The sequence below is a fragment of the Camelus ferus genome, chromosome 31 (assembly GCF_009834535.1).
Source record: "Camelus ferus isolate YT-003-E chromosome 31, BCGSAC_Cfer_1.0, whole genome shotgun sequence".
NCBI lineage: Eukaryota > Metazoa > Chordata > Mammalia > Artiodactyla > Camelidae > Camelus > Camelus ferus.
Window position 1 is genome coordinate 16,416,683 of NC_045726.1, and position 13,816 is coordinate 16,430,498.

The following is a 13,816-nucleotide window of genomic DNA, read 5'->3' on the forward strand; positions in this document are numbered from 1 at the left end:
CTGGGTCCTGGTGAAGGAGCCCACCTGTGGCACCAGCTCCCAGCAATGGCCCTGACCATCAGCAGCCCTCCCTCCTGCCTGGGCCTGGCGATCTAGGGGCGGTAACCCCTGTTATGCCTCTCCAGATGGCCTCAGTCTTCCACCTGGCTTGTCCGCTCCAGGCGCACCCTATCCCTGCAATGAAACCACTTTTTTTTTTAATCTTGGCTTGTTTACAAAATTTATTTTGCTGATGTCATGCTATGTGTTGGTTTGGTTTGCGGTTTGGTTTTTTTGCAATTATACACGATAACCACCATCTTCATTATGTAACTTAAAGTTCTCCCTTAAAGCAGAGTTGGTTCTTCTTTTCTGGTGAGACCCTCATCAGGCAGGGTGCAGTGGTACAGGGGCATGCAAACGATCCCTGGGGAGAAAGAAAATCAAACTGTGTTATGGCTAATGCAGGTAATTTGGAAACAGAGCCACAGAGCAGGAAAGGAATTGAACTGAGACACTCTCATCCCAGCCTGAAACCCAGAAGAGGAAATTCCTTGCAGCCTCTGTGAAGAGGACCGTCAAGTGTGCCCTGAGTCCTCGTGGGGACAGAACACTCAGCGTTTCTGGGGAGCGACACATTTTCTGGTCTGGTTCCTCAGTCCCTGGTGAGGTCTTCCTGACAGCAGCCAAAGCCTTCCCTCCTTGTCTCTCTTCACAGGTTTACAGCAGGGGGTTACGGCTCCTTCCACCCCAGCCCCAGCCCCGTGTCTTTTCTTCTTCTCCAACTTTTCACCGAAAACATGCAGATCTCCAGCATCATGGTGCAAGGAGCCACTGGGAGCACTGCACGGTCAGGGTGGGTCTTGAGGCCGGTCCGTCCCCGTGCGGGTGGACTGGTGCAGCAGCAGGCGCCGCGGCTCACCTGGACTGGAGTGCGCCCACTGGCCGGAGCCTGGGGCTGTGTTGACCTCTGCTGGCCCGCTGGTTCACGTGTACGTTTTCAGTCCTGTAAAACCCCGGCTCTCTGATACACACTTGTGCTCACCTATCTTCTGCCGTTCAGCCCCAACACAGCGCAGTGTGCAGCTTCGGGAAACCATGAGAGCTTGTCACGGTCAGCATTTGGTCAAAAGACTGCAGCTGCTGAAACCCACAGGCTGCCAGAGAGTTCTCCAGCAAACAGGGTTTACTGGGGTCAGCAGTGGGTTGCAGATCAAGTAATGCAAACGTGATGGGCCATGTGTGAGTCCCCGCAGGGCAAAGGAGGGAGAACTCTTCTACAGGGGGCAACAAAAGTTGGGAGGGACGCAGTGAACAAAAAGAGCGCGCATTTTCATCGGCTGAATCCTTGCGGGGAAAGAGACGGCGTCTTTCTTCCTCCTGTTAGGCTCGGCTGTCCCCGCGGGGCATGGGAGCGCCCCCCGCTGGCCTCCCAGTTCTATTTAATTAAGGTTTCTGTTCATTAATTTTCACAAAGCCTCATTTGGTGCCTCTGACACACATACAATTTCTGAATGGAAGGCGTTACATCTTCAGGATCAGAAGTCATTTGGGGTTGACTTTCCCACTGATTGTTACATCTTTTAGGTCCACCCTCTGTGATCACCTATTCCTTCCCTGGGTCTGTGTTTTTGTCCATAAATGAATCACCTTGATGTAGGAGCTCTGCAATTTCCAACATTACATCATCCGGAAGCTTGGACACTTGGCCAGGGCAGTAATGGTCACCGTGTGGACTGACCTGCACAGAGGCTTCCCAAAGAGGCAGATAAGGTCCTAAGCACTTTACAGACACGATCTCATCCTCTTGATAAACCTGAGTCGTGTGGTAGGTGCTGTGCTCCACTTCACACGTGAAGGAACGGGGCACTGGAGAGGTTCAGAGTGAGGGCAAGGCGGCGGGCAGCTGGGCTCCAAGCCCTGCCTCGCCTCAGGCCTCGCAGATCCCATGAGCAAAGGCCTTCCCCCAAGTTCACCTACTCAGTGAGTGAGTATTGTGCTAAGCCGAACTCAGTCGATAATATCACGGGAGAACGTGGATAAGCTGTTGACGTGTGGGATGAACACAGCCATGCCACCTAGAAACCTAAGAGAAACACGTGGTAGTTTTTCTTCTTATTCTAAAATTAGTTCCGAGCCTCCCTTTTTTAGGAATTTCAACTGTGTCTACAAATTATTGAGCCTTATGTTTCCCTAGGCCGGTAATAAATGGAATAAAATGGAACAATAGACAGAGATTAGAGATGCCTTGGGCTGACCAGGTCTGAAAAGAAATAGATAGCTCTATTGTCCTGAAGGTGGCATGGCTGGAAATACCATTTTTAGTGCTCTGGGTTCCCTATCTTTATATACAGATGATAATAATAATAATAATAATAATAATAATAATAATAATAATAATAATAATAATGATAAAAATAATAATATTAGCAAACCACTTGGAGAAAAACATATTTTGCAATTTTTAAAGAAATATTATAAAGTTATTATAAAGTATTTCATTGCCAAACAAAAATATATAATATCACCTCAAAAATCCAGATTTTACCCCGTTAAGGCAAAAAAAAAAAAAAAGAAAGAAAACCACACACACACAAAAATCCTAGTGTGTTTCTGTTACGCTCCCAGTTCAAAACCAAATCATGTTTAAAAGGACTGCCAGTCCTTTCAGAACCAAGCTTGACTCACCTGACCACACGATTTGGTTTCTCCCGGTTCGTTTTTGAGGAAGATTGGATGACAGGTGTTCAGCCAGGACCTTTTGTACTACGTTTCTCGATGATTAATGGGGCCCCAGCACAAGAGTGGAGTTTTAGAAAAGACACAGGAGATGCTCTGTTGGACAGACGGGGAACTTCTCTGCACCGGAAAGTCGGTCTCATTTGAGAAAGGGGATCCCTTACCAAAGAATACACGCTCACGGAAAATACAGCTATTCGTGAAAACGAAGTCCAAGAGCAGTAAAAGAAAGGGAAATTGAGGTGCCTGCCGCTGAAACCTTAGTTCAGGCAACGTGAGCCGAAAAGCCAAGGGGAAGCAGGCTCGCGGGGGCTGCCGACACCAGATCGCAAAACAAGAGCACAAACTGCAAAGACTCCAGACCATTCAGGCATCGAGTAGCCATCGACTAGGTGCTGAAATCGTGCAGAAAGTCTTTTAAATCTTTCGGAGATCATGAGAGGCCATGACAATACTGTCTAGACGGAGGCTGAGTCACTGGGTAGAGAGTGCAGAGGAAGGAAAGATTAATATGAGCCCATGAGACGAAGACAGTCAGCCTAAAAGTAGAAGTAAACCGGGGCAAGCGCATATGACCGGAAACTGAGTTTTTTCCTGGAATAGCAGAAGAATTGTAATTCAGGAAACCTAGCAGTGTGAGCACTACAGGTGAGTCCTCTGAGGGTCCGGGGGCAGCTGTACCTCTGGGCAAGGAGCACAAAGGGGGGGAGGGAGGCCAAAGTCCAAGCAGCAAGTTCGACAGCTTGAGGATGGGGAGAGGTCCTTGGTGGACGTTCACTGGCCGAGGAATAACTCAGGGTCTTCTGTAAGCCAGGCGTTTGTGGGAGATCGGGCCCCCCATTCTGAAGTGCCATTCCTCTGAGGGTCCATGCACGGGACTCTCCCCTTCATACTCCCCAGTTCCACCTCAGATCAAAATCTCCTCACACATCTAATAAAGGAGGGACCTAATGTCTCAGACCCCTGGTTTTCCTACAACTTTTGTTTGGGGAATCAAGTCCCATCCATCCTCTCAAATCCACTTCGGTCATGTCCCACCGACGGACCGGCCAGCCCACTCTCCTGTGCCCCTAACAAACGCCACCATTTCAGGCGACACTGACCCTATGACACATTTTCTAGCTGTCTTTCCACTGCCTTGAGACCCTGTGCCCCGCAAGGAACCCATCTTGGATACACGACCAGCGGGACCCAGCCTTGCCTCACCCACCCCCCAAGGACGCCAGGCTGCTCTTTTTGTGGCCACCTCAGGGGCCAGGATGCCCCACTCCTGACCCCCCACCCCACCCCATCCAAACCTCCTATTTGTCGATTTTATTAAATCCTTATTTAATCACTTTTCCATATTCCCAGATAATTAAGATTCATTACTAATTGCAGTCATAACTCAGGACCTAGACTGAATTTCATTAACGTCCTCTTAGTGAAATAGACCGATCACGTAACAATAGATTCAAAGCACTGAACTGAAGTCAACATTGTTAAGATGCCCACTCTTTTCAGATTGATTTATAGACTCAACACAGTCCCTACCAGTTCCTGAGCGCATTTACAGAAGTGCGGAGAGACTGGTTCAATTTGTTTTCAGCTCAAAAATCAACCACTTTGAGGTTGATTTACATATAATAAAACACACTCACTGAAAGATACGGTTTGGTAAACAACGGTGAATACATACACCTGAGTAACCATCGTATCAATCAAGATGCAAACACTGTATCATCCCCAAAAGTTCCTTGCACTACAGTCTCACCTGCCCCCAGCTCTAGGCAACCACCTATCTGCTTTCTGGTGCCCGAAGTCAGATTTGCCTCTTCTACTTGTATTTCATATAAACGGAATTATATAGAATATACTCTTCTGTGTCTGGTTTCTTTATCTCAGCAAAATGCTATTGAGAAATCTTTTTTTTTCCTTTGTTTCTTTTTTTAACTTTTTTAAATTGAGTTATAGTCATTTTACAATGTTGTGTCAAATTCCAGCATAGAGCACAATTTTTTAGTTATACATGAACATACATATATTCATTGTCACATTTTTTTCGCTGTGAGCTACCATAAGATCTTGTATATATTTCCCTGTGCTACACAGTATAATCTTGTTTACCTATTCTACATTTTGAAATCCCAGTCTGTCCCTTCCCACCCCCCCCTCCCTTGGCAACCACAAGTTTGTATTCTATGTCTATGAGTCTGTTTCTGTTTTGTATTTATGTTGGGCTTTTTTTAATTCCACATATGAGCAATCTCTTATGGTATTTTTCTTTCTCTTTCTGGCTTACTTCACTTAGACTGACATTCTCCAGGGACATCCATGTTGCTGCAAATGACGTTATGTTGTCGGTTTTTATGGCTGAATAGTATTCCATTGTATAAATATACCACATCTTCTTTATCCAGTCACCTGTTGATGGACGTTTAGGCTGTCTCCATGTCTTGGCTATTGTAAACAGTGCTGCTATGAACATTGGGGTGCAGGTGTCATTTTGAAGTAGGGTTCCTTCTAGATAGATGCCCAGGAGTGGGATTCCTGGGTCATATGGTAAGTCTATTCCTAGTCTTTTGAGGAATCTCCATACTGTTTCCCACAGTGGCTGCACCAAACTGCATTCCCACCAGCAGTGCAGGAGGGTTCCCCTTTCTCCACAGCCTCTCCAGCATCTGTCATTTGTGGACTTTTGAATGACGGCCATTCTGACTGGTGTGAGGTGATAATTCATTGTAGTTTTGATTTGCACTTCTCTGATAATTAGTGATACTGAGCATTTTTACATGTGCCTGTTGATCATTTGTATGTCTTCCTTGGAGAACTGCTAGTTTAGACCTTCTGCCCGAGAAATCTTAATGCCCCTGCCTGCATCAGGCATTTGCCCCATTTCGTTGCTGAGTAGTACTTCACTGTGCTGACAGGCCACGCTCTGCTCATCCACTCCCCTGCTGATGGGCATTTGGGTTGTGTCCTGTTTTCATCTGTGACAAATAAAACTGCTCTGCACGTCCACGCACGTCATCATGTGCACGCACTGTCATCCCTCTCGGGTAAATACCCGGAAGGGAGTGCTGGAGCAAACTCAGGTGGTAGGTTTACTTGCCCAAGAAATTAGCAAACTGTTTTCACACAGTTTATGAAGATGATGAGAAAGACATTGCAGGAGGGACGAGAGCAGCAGGCCCCCGGGGGAAGGGGAGAGGCCCCACGCCTGGATTCCTTGAGGGGCCTCCTATCTTCCCTGGAAACAGCGCAGGGATCCTGGCACATTTGACCGTCTTTGACTCCCTCTTGTGGACAATCCCTGCACAGCAAGCATTTCCCTTCAATGGACGCTGACCAGATCCACGATTCTGTTACACAGACAGAAATCAAACGTTTAGGTAAAATAACTATGACTCAAAAAAAAAAAAAAAAGTGTTAAAAAAAATCATTTAGGAGGCCAGCCAACAAAGAAAAGTGGGAAAAGGCAGGAATCTCTAGGGTCCAAATGTAACCTTTTGCTCATTACGCCCTCATTTCAATAAAATTAGCCTTGCAGATCAGAGGTACCCATCATGCGCCGACACCATGGCACTTCGGATCCAGACTAAATGAGGACAGAAACCCCTCCTCCCTCTGGGAAGGTGGGGCTAGGATGAAAATCAGGGACTACGACCCCCAGCCCTTCCCTCCCTAATGAATATTCCACCCATTTATTCTGACACCCTGTGTAACCAACTTGCTGAAGAAACTCAGGGCCACCGCTCACCAGAGCCTGCCCGCCCTCCCCCTGAGAGTGTGCTGTCCATCCTTTAATAAATCCCCACTTTACTTTCTTAACCTGCACGTCTCGTCTCTGAATTCTTTCCGGGACGGGACAAGAACCTGGACATTGGCTACATCTGCCGGCGACACATCAGCTGCATCCTTCCCTCTGTGGAAGTTTAGAGAATATTCCATCGCTACCCCGACAAGAGATTAAAAACATTTATAAACAAGCATTTCTAACTGCTGGCATGCCGATAGGCTTCAGCTTCAAATTTGGAGCCCCTACCCACACCTTCTCTGTCTGCATAGAAGCCAAGGACACACAAAAGGACCTGTCCTCACATGTGCTCTCACGGCCCAAGCTGCCCGCTCTGCTGAGGCCAGTGACACTGGGGCGAGGCCCACACCAGGCCACGGCGGAGTCCCTCAGAGCGCGCAGGCCTTGGGGACGTGCAAGGCAGAACGACTCAAAGGTGCCCTAATCCCTGGAAGGTGCGAATGTGGCATCCTAGGTGGCATATGTGATTAAGGTAAGGGTCTTGTAGGAGACGACACCCCCCGTACCTGGGCTGGCCCCGTGCAGGTCATCAGGGTCCTTATAAGAGGGGGCAGGGGGGGGGGTCTGATCCACAGACAGAGGGAGCGACATGGACAGAGGGAAAGAGATTTGAGGATGCCGTGCCGTTGGCTTTGAAGGGGGAAACGGACCATAGCAGAGGATGCGGGTGGGCTCTGGCGGCCGGAGGAGGCAAGGAAACCTACTGTGCAGCCCCCAGAGGGAACGCGGCCCTGCCAGCCCATTATATGTATTTGTTTTTTGCTGTTTATTTTTTTTTATTAACGTATAGTCAGTTTACAACGTTGTGTTACTTTCTGGTGTACAGCACAGTGATTCAGTTATACACACATATATATATTCTTTTTCATATTTTTTTCATTACAGGCTATTACAAGGTATTGAATACAGTTCCCTGTGCTGTAGAAACTTGCTGTTTATCCATTTTATATATAGTAGTTAGTATCTGCAAATCCTGAACTCCCAATTTATCCCTCCACCTTCCTCTTTCCCCCTTGGTAACCATAAGTTTGTTTTCCATGTCTGTGAGTCTGTATTTGTTTCATTGCATTTTTTTAGATTCCTCATATAAGTGATCTCATATGGTGTTTTTCTTTCTCTTTCTGGCTTACTTCACTTAGAATGACATTCTCCAGGGACATCCATGTTGCTGCAAATGGCGTTATGTTGTCATTTTTATGGCTGAGTAGTATTCCATTGTGTGTATATACACCCCTTCTTCTTTACCCGGTCATTTGTCGATGGACATTTAGGTTGCTTCCAGGTCTCCTGTCAACCCATTTTAGACTCTGACCTCCATACTGTGAAAGAATATATTTGTCACAGCAGCAGTCAGAACCTAATGCAGGCTTGAAAGGGTTAAATGATGGACTCTCTGTTTACTGAAAGGAGAGAAGGACGTGCTCCTCCCCCACCCTCTCCTTAGGGTGTCTCCTTGAAGACACAGTAACAGCCTCAGTAGGACACCCGACATCCCAGTTCTATAGTTCAAGGTCAAGGCCTCTGACCCTTGGAACCGTGGTCACACACCTCCAAAATTAACTTAGGGTCACTCACAGGTGTGCCAGAGACAAGCAACCGCTCGAATATCAAGAATATTTCCACTGTTTTTTCCTCTACTTGTACAAATGTGTGTGAAATTCTCAGCAGACTTTAGAAATCTGCTCACACTCGCACAATAATAAACCCTCCCTCCCTCCCTGTGTCTGCCTCTCCCCACCCGTCCCCCTGCTGGTCCAGAGGACGGGTCTTCTGGTGCTTTCTTCCCCCACCAGGGCCCCATGGCCATAGGATGTCCAATACTCCTGAAGTCACACGGGGACGGCCCAAGACCCAAGCACAAGGCATCATTTTCAGATTCCCCGGGTGAGAGCGGTTGGAGGTGAGGCCCCCAGGTGTTTCTGCTGGAACTCTAACCTGGCCGTCTGGGGTCCCCGGTGCCTGTCCAGGCTCTGCCAACAACAGGAGCAGAACTCCAGGGAGTCCAGCCTTTTGGGGGATCCCAGGTTCCTAAACTGAGAGAGATGGGTCATTAGGGGGCCTCCGCGTTCCTGCAGTTTGCAGACCCTAACAGCAGAGGGCTGAGACGGAGCGAGCACCTCTCTCTCTTGAATCTGGGAGCCGACAGCCCTCAGGTGGCTCCACAGGCCACGCCCCCAGCTGACGGCGAGGGGTCCTGGGCACTGGGTCCTGAAGTCTGAAGGGCAGCGGGGGCAGGGCAAGCCCAGGGACAAGGCTGGGACGAATGGGTGCAGCCCACAGGCCCACAGGCCCCTCTGACCCAGACAGATGTGCGGTCGGGACAGCAGCACATTCACCTGAGGACTCAGCACAGGGAGCTCACGGTCCCCCTCAAAGCTGTTCACTGCCACGCGAGTGTGGCTAATAACAGAGTGAACCTGGAGAAAACACAGTCATTTCAGCCTGTGAGTGAAAACCATTGCCAGCCACATGAGTAAACAAAGAATGCTGCCACCATCGCGTCATCAGGGGCTACCGCCACCCCAGACAGCGAGCAGAGCGAACTCAGGATGGGGACAGGCAGGCAGCCCGGCCTCTGCAGCTGCCCCAGCGGTGCCCCCGAGGGGACTCAGGATGGGAAAGATCAGGACACTGGCCCTGGACAGCTAAGGGCATATCAGAGGAGTGATTTCAATGAGCCCAGACCTTTGCACCTCCCCATAGGCAGAAAAGTGTTACATTCCTTAACTTGAGATAGCTGGTTTCCTTTAATTAACACTAATCTTTTGATGTTCCGAATACCTGGGCTTTGTTGCAAAAGCTTACATATCCTGGCTTCTCCCTTGCCACCTTGGAACGGACGGACACTTCGAGCGATCTGAGAGGCTGTGTCTCTGGCTTGAGTCCTCAGAAAGTCTGCTGAATAAAATACAACTCTCAGCTTTCAGGCTGTGCATTTTATTTCAGTCAACAGGAGGGATCCCAGGGGCATATCCTCAAAAAAAATACATTGAAAACAGGTGTATTGTAGTCAGATCTGATACTGTTTTGAGTGCAGAGGCCCAGGAGTGACCCAACGCGCCCCGCTGCACGCAGAGGCCCTGGGCAGCCTCGTTGGGTGATGACGGTGATGGTGATGATAATGATGACACAGGAGGAGGAGGAGATGATGAGAGTCATGGCATTAAGCGTTGTTGACATCTGCCATCCATTCGCTGGCCCAGCAGGCATCTGCCGATCACGCACGTAACCGGGTCCTGCCTGGGCAGCACGGGCGAGGCGCTGTGTGACACCGCCACCTCGTGGCGAAATGCTTCATTACAAACAACCCAAAATGAAATTCACATTAAAGATCTTCCAAAGAATCGTTAACCATTGAAGCAGCTAGACATACACAACACACACGCAAAGACAGACGGACTAGACATTTCCATGTTTATAACACGTCGGGTACATTTTAATATTTTGTGATGTGTGGAGCTTTATATTCCCGAAAATCTAAAGCATTCCATTTCCTGGAGTTAAATTCTGACAGGTTTTGAAAAGAACGTGACGCAGAAAAATATCGCACACCTCTTACCCTCCCCACCAGCTCTGCTTTCCTAAGACTTACGGCAGGCTGTGTGTGTGGTGCGTTTTAATCACTGTTTTTCTGTTTATAAAAGCCGTACATGTTCATTTCGGAAAATACAGAAATGGCAGAATTTTATTCTTCTGGTTCCAAATCCTCTGGGAGCATTTCCTGCATTGGCGGTGGTGGGAAGGGATGCTTTCAGGATGCCCTGCACACTGGCTTCCCCCTCCCACGTGCGGGTCCCGGGGCCCCGGCTGGGCAGAGGGGACTGGAGATGCTCCCACGCTGGGGTCCAGGGCTGCTCCTCACTCCCGTGCGCCTTCCCTCCGCCACCTGAGCCTGACCCGGGCTCTTCATCAGTGAGGAAGGAGGGTGACTTCCAGAGCACAGGGCGGAGGATGCTTCAACCTCAGCCGGTCTGAGGGAGCAGGAAGCCAGCTCACACACCGACGTCCCTGATGCTAAAAGTGTCTGCTGATTCTTCCTTTGCTGAGAATAGCTTGAACCCGGGGGCTGCGCTCCGGGAACGAGGTAACACACTGATAAGCTCCAAAGACTGGACGGACCCTCCAGAGTCCCAGATTCCTCGAGGTTAAAGGGAATGCTCCACCCTGTAAAACGCCCTGATGGCTATCACCTTTTCTGTTCCATCCAGTTTGTCTGTAAAACCTCAAGACCCCGACCCCAGACGGATTCACAGCCTCTGAGGCATTAGCCCGCTCTGACTCCCGTTTGCCTGGCAAAGCAATCAAGCTGCTCTTCTTGGATTCTCCCCAGACTCTGCCTCTGAGTCTTAATCCATTTTCTGGGGTGCAGAGGCCAGCTTTGAGGCACCTGAGTCTGTGCAATACTCAGAGAGAAAAGCCACAGACCACCGGACCAGAGCTGGCGAGAAACTGAAATGGGGTTCATTCACTCACTCGACAAATATTTGCTGAATTCCAATCCAATGCCAGAAACCGTGTCTAGGACACAGATGGATGGGATGGCTGGAGGTCTAGAGCTGTAATCACTGAGGCGGCTCAATGACACTCAACCACAAACCATCAGAGATAAAGTGAACACTAACAGACAACAAAGCAGAAAGAGAAAGAGATACAAACTCCTGACTGATGTGTGCGAAGCAACACTGCTCAGCGATCGGCGACCTTACCACCGAGTGTCTAACTGCCGTGGAGCATAGCCGTTAGGACGCACACCTACACTTCTACCCGTTCCAAAGTGCATTTTGCTAAAAAAAAAACACTGCACGATGAAATACATGAATGTTTCATTTTTGCCTGCTCAGGTTTACTGTTTCATATTCATGGGGTGTAACTGTCATTTCCAAATTAAAAGAGAGCTGGGGGGTATAGCTCAGTGGTAGAGTGAGTGAGTGCTGAGCAGGCACGAGGTCCTGGGCTCAAAAAAAAAAAAAAAAAAAAGACAAATGAACATAAATACAAAACAGAAGCAGACTCATAGACATAGAATACAGACTTGTGGTTGCCAGAGTGGAGCGGGGTGGGAAGGGACAGACTGGGAGTTTGAAATTTGTAGATCCTGACAGGCACATGCAGAATAGATAAACAAGATTACACCGCACAGCACAGGGAAATAGATACAAGATCTGGCGGTAGCTCACAGCGAAAAAGAATGTGCAATAATGAATAGTATGCATGTTCATGTATAACTGAAAAATTGTGCTCTACACTGGAATTTGACACAACATTGTAAACTGACTATAACTCAATAAAAGAAAACTTTTTAAAAATCCCCAGTACATCCATTAAAAGTAAATTAATTAATTAATAAATTATAAATAAAAGTAAACCTAATTACGTCTCCTCACCCCACCCCCAGCTGAGGGCTGGGAAGGGAGAGAGGCAGGGCAGGGAGGCAGGGAGGCGGGGAGGCGGCGGGGGTCAGGCCATGCTTAGCCGCAAAGATCACCCCATGTCTTCCTACTCTCACATCTTGATTCATCTCAACCTATTTGGGTTTTGTTCTGCCTTTGAAAGTATAGGTTTGGGTCTTTAGCGAAATTTGGGACATTTGTGGCCATTGGTTCCTTAAATACTCCTCTAGTCTCTCTCATCCTCTCACCTCCCCTTCTCAGACTCCAATAATATGCACGCTAGTTCTTTTTTTGGTAGCCCTGTGGGTCTCTGAGTCTCTTCATTTCTTACCCCGGTCTGTTTCCTCTCTGTTTTTCAGACTGGATAAATTCTGTTACTCTGTCCTAAAATTAACCAATTCCATCTTCTGTCACCTCCACACTACTACTGGGGCCATCCAGAGAGCGTTTGCTTTGTTTTTATTGCGTTTTTATGTTCTGCAATTTCCATTTGAGTCTTTATTACAACTTGTGTTTTTTTTTTTAATTGATATTTTATTTTTTAAATGTGTTTCAAGAGAATCCATAATTGCTTCTTGAAGTGTTTTTATGATGTCTGCTTTAAAATCTTGGTCGGATAATTCCAACATCTGATTCCTTGCCACGGGGGTGAATAGTGATGGATGGACTTCTTTCATTCAAGTTGTGGCTCTCCTGGTTCTCAGCGTGACTAGTGGCTTTCCATTGTGGCTCGGACATTTGGGGTGTTGTGTTAGAGACCCTGGATGTTATTCAATGTCCTATTTTAGCAGACAGGCCCTACACTGAGGAACAGCATGAGAGCCAGGCAGGTGTGTATGTTCAGCATCCTACAAGGACTTGCTGGCACCACCCGGGCAAAATTGGCACGGTGACTCCCATTGCCATGCTGCTGAAGGGTGGGCAAGATGTCCAGCTCCCTCCTGGCTCTACTGACACCTTCCCGATGGAGGAGGGGCACTCTTTCCACCACCTGTCCCACCTGTGGGCACCCAGCTGGAGTGGATGCTCAGCTCCCCACTGAGCCCCAGGCATCGTTCATAGAAAAAAGTCCCGAAGCGACCAGACTGAGTTACTGCACACACAGAAACACCTCAACATCAAACACGTGCCTGGGAACGAGTTCATGTTTGCATCCTTCGACGTGAGAACAGGCCCGCGTCGGGTGGGGCAGCCGACCCCAGCTCTGCCTCTCCTCTGACGACGGAAGAGGGAAAGGATGGAAGACACCCATTTAGATGAAGACTTCATGAATCCTCGTGTTTGAGACGAGAAAACCCTCAGCTCCACTTTGGAAAGTACTACTTCCTTAAAAATTATTACTTGAAGTATTAATCAGCAAACCTGCCCCTGCAATTAACTTTAAAAGACGAAGACAAAATGGTGCTGGTGACTTTTTCAAGGGCAGCTGACAGGTCTGGCCAAGTACAAATGTGGTGGCTGGAGAGACGATTCAGTTATTCTACGCTCCCCAGATACTTTTTTAAATTACATATCTTGAAGTTTTTGGTTGAAATCACATGGCCGTTAACCGCCACAGACATCAGAGAAGCTTCGTCCTATTATATATATTTTTGTGTAACTTTTAGAAGATCCAGCATTACTCTGAAAATGTTTTTATTTGTAATCCAAAGAAGGTCAGCATATTTTTCTACCTATTCAGTTATAGAAATTACCACTGAGTGATGGCTCATTAACAAAGGTTCTCTTCAAGTCAAAGGAAGGCACGTTCAGGGTCAGAGAGCAACCAATCCACGTGCAGCGCAAGACCGTTCGTTCCTTTGCAAAGTGACTGAGGGACGGACGCTCTGTTTGCATTAGGCGGCGGCTGACACGCCGAATTTCAATCATTCCACCTTCACAAAGAAACGCACGCCACTTCCATTCATTAAGG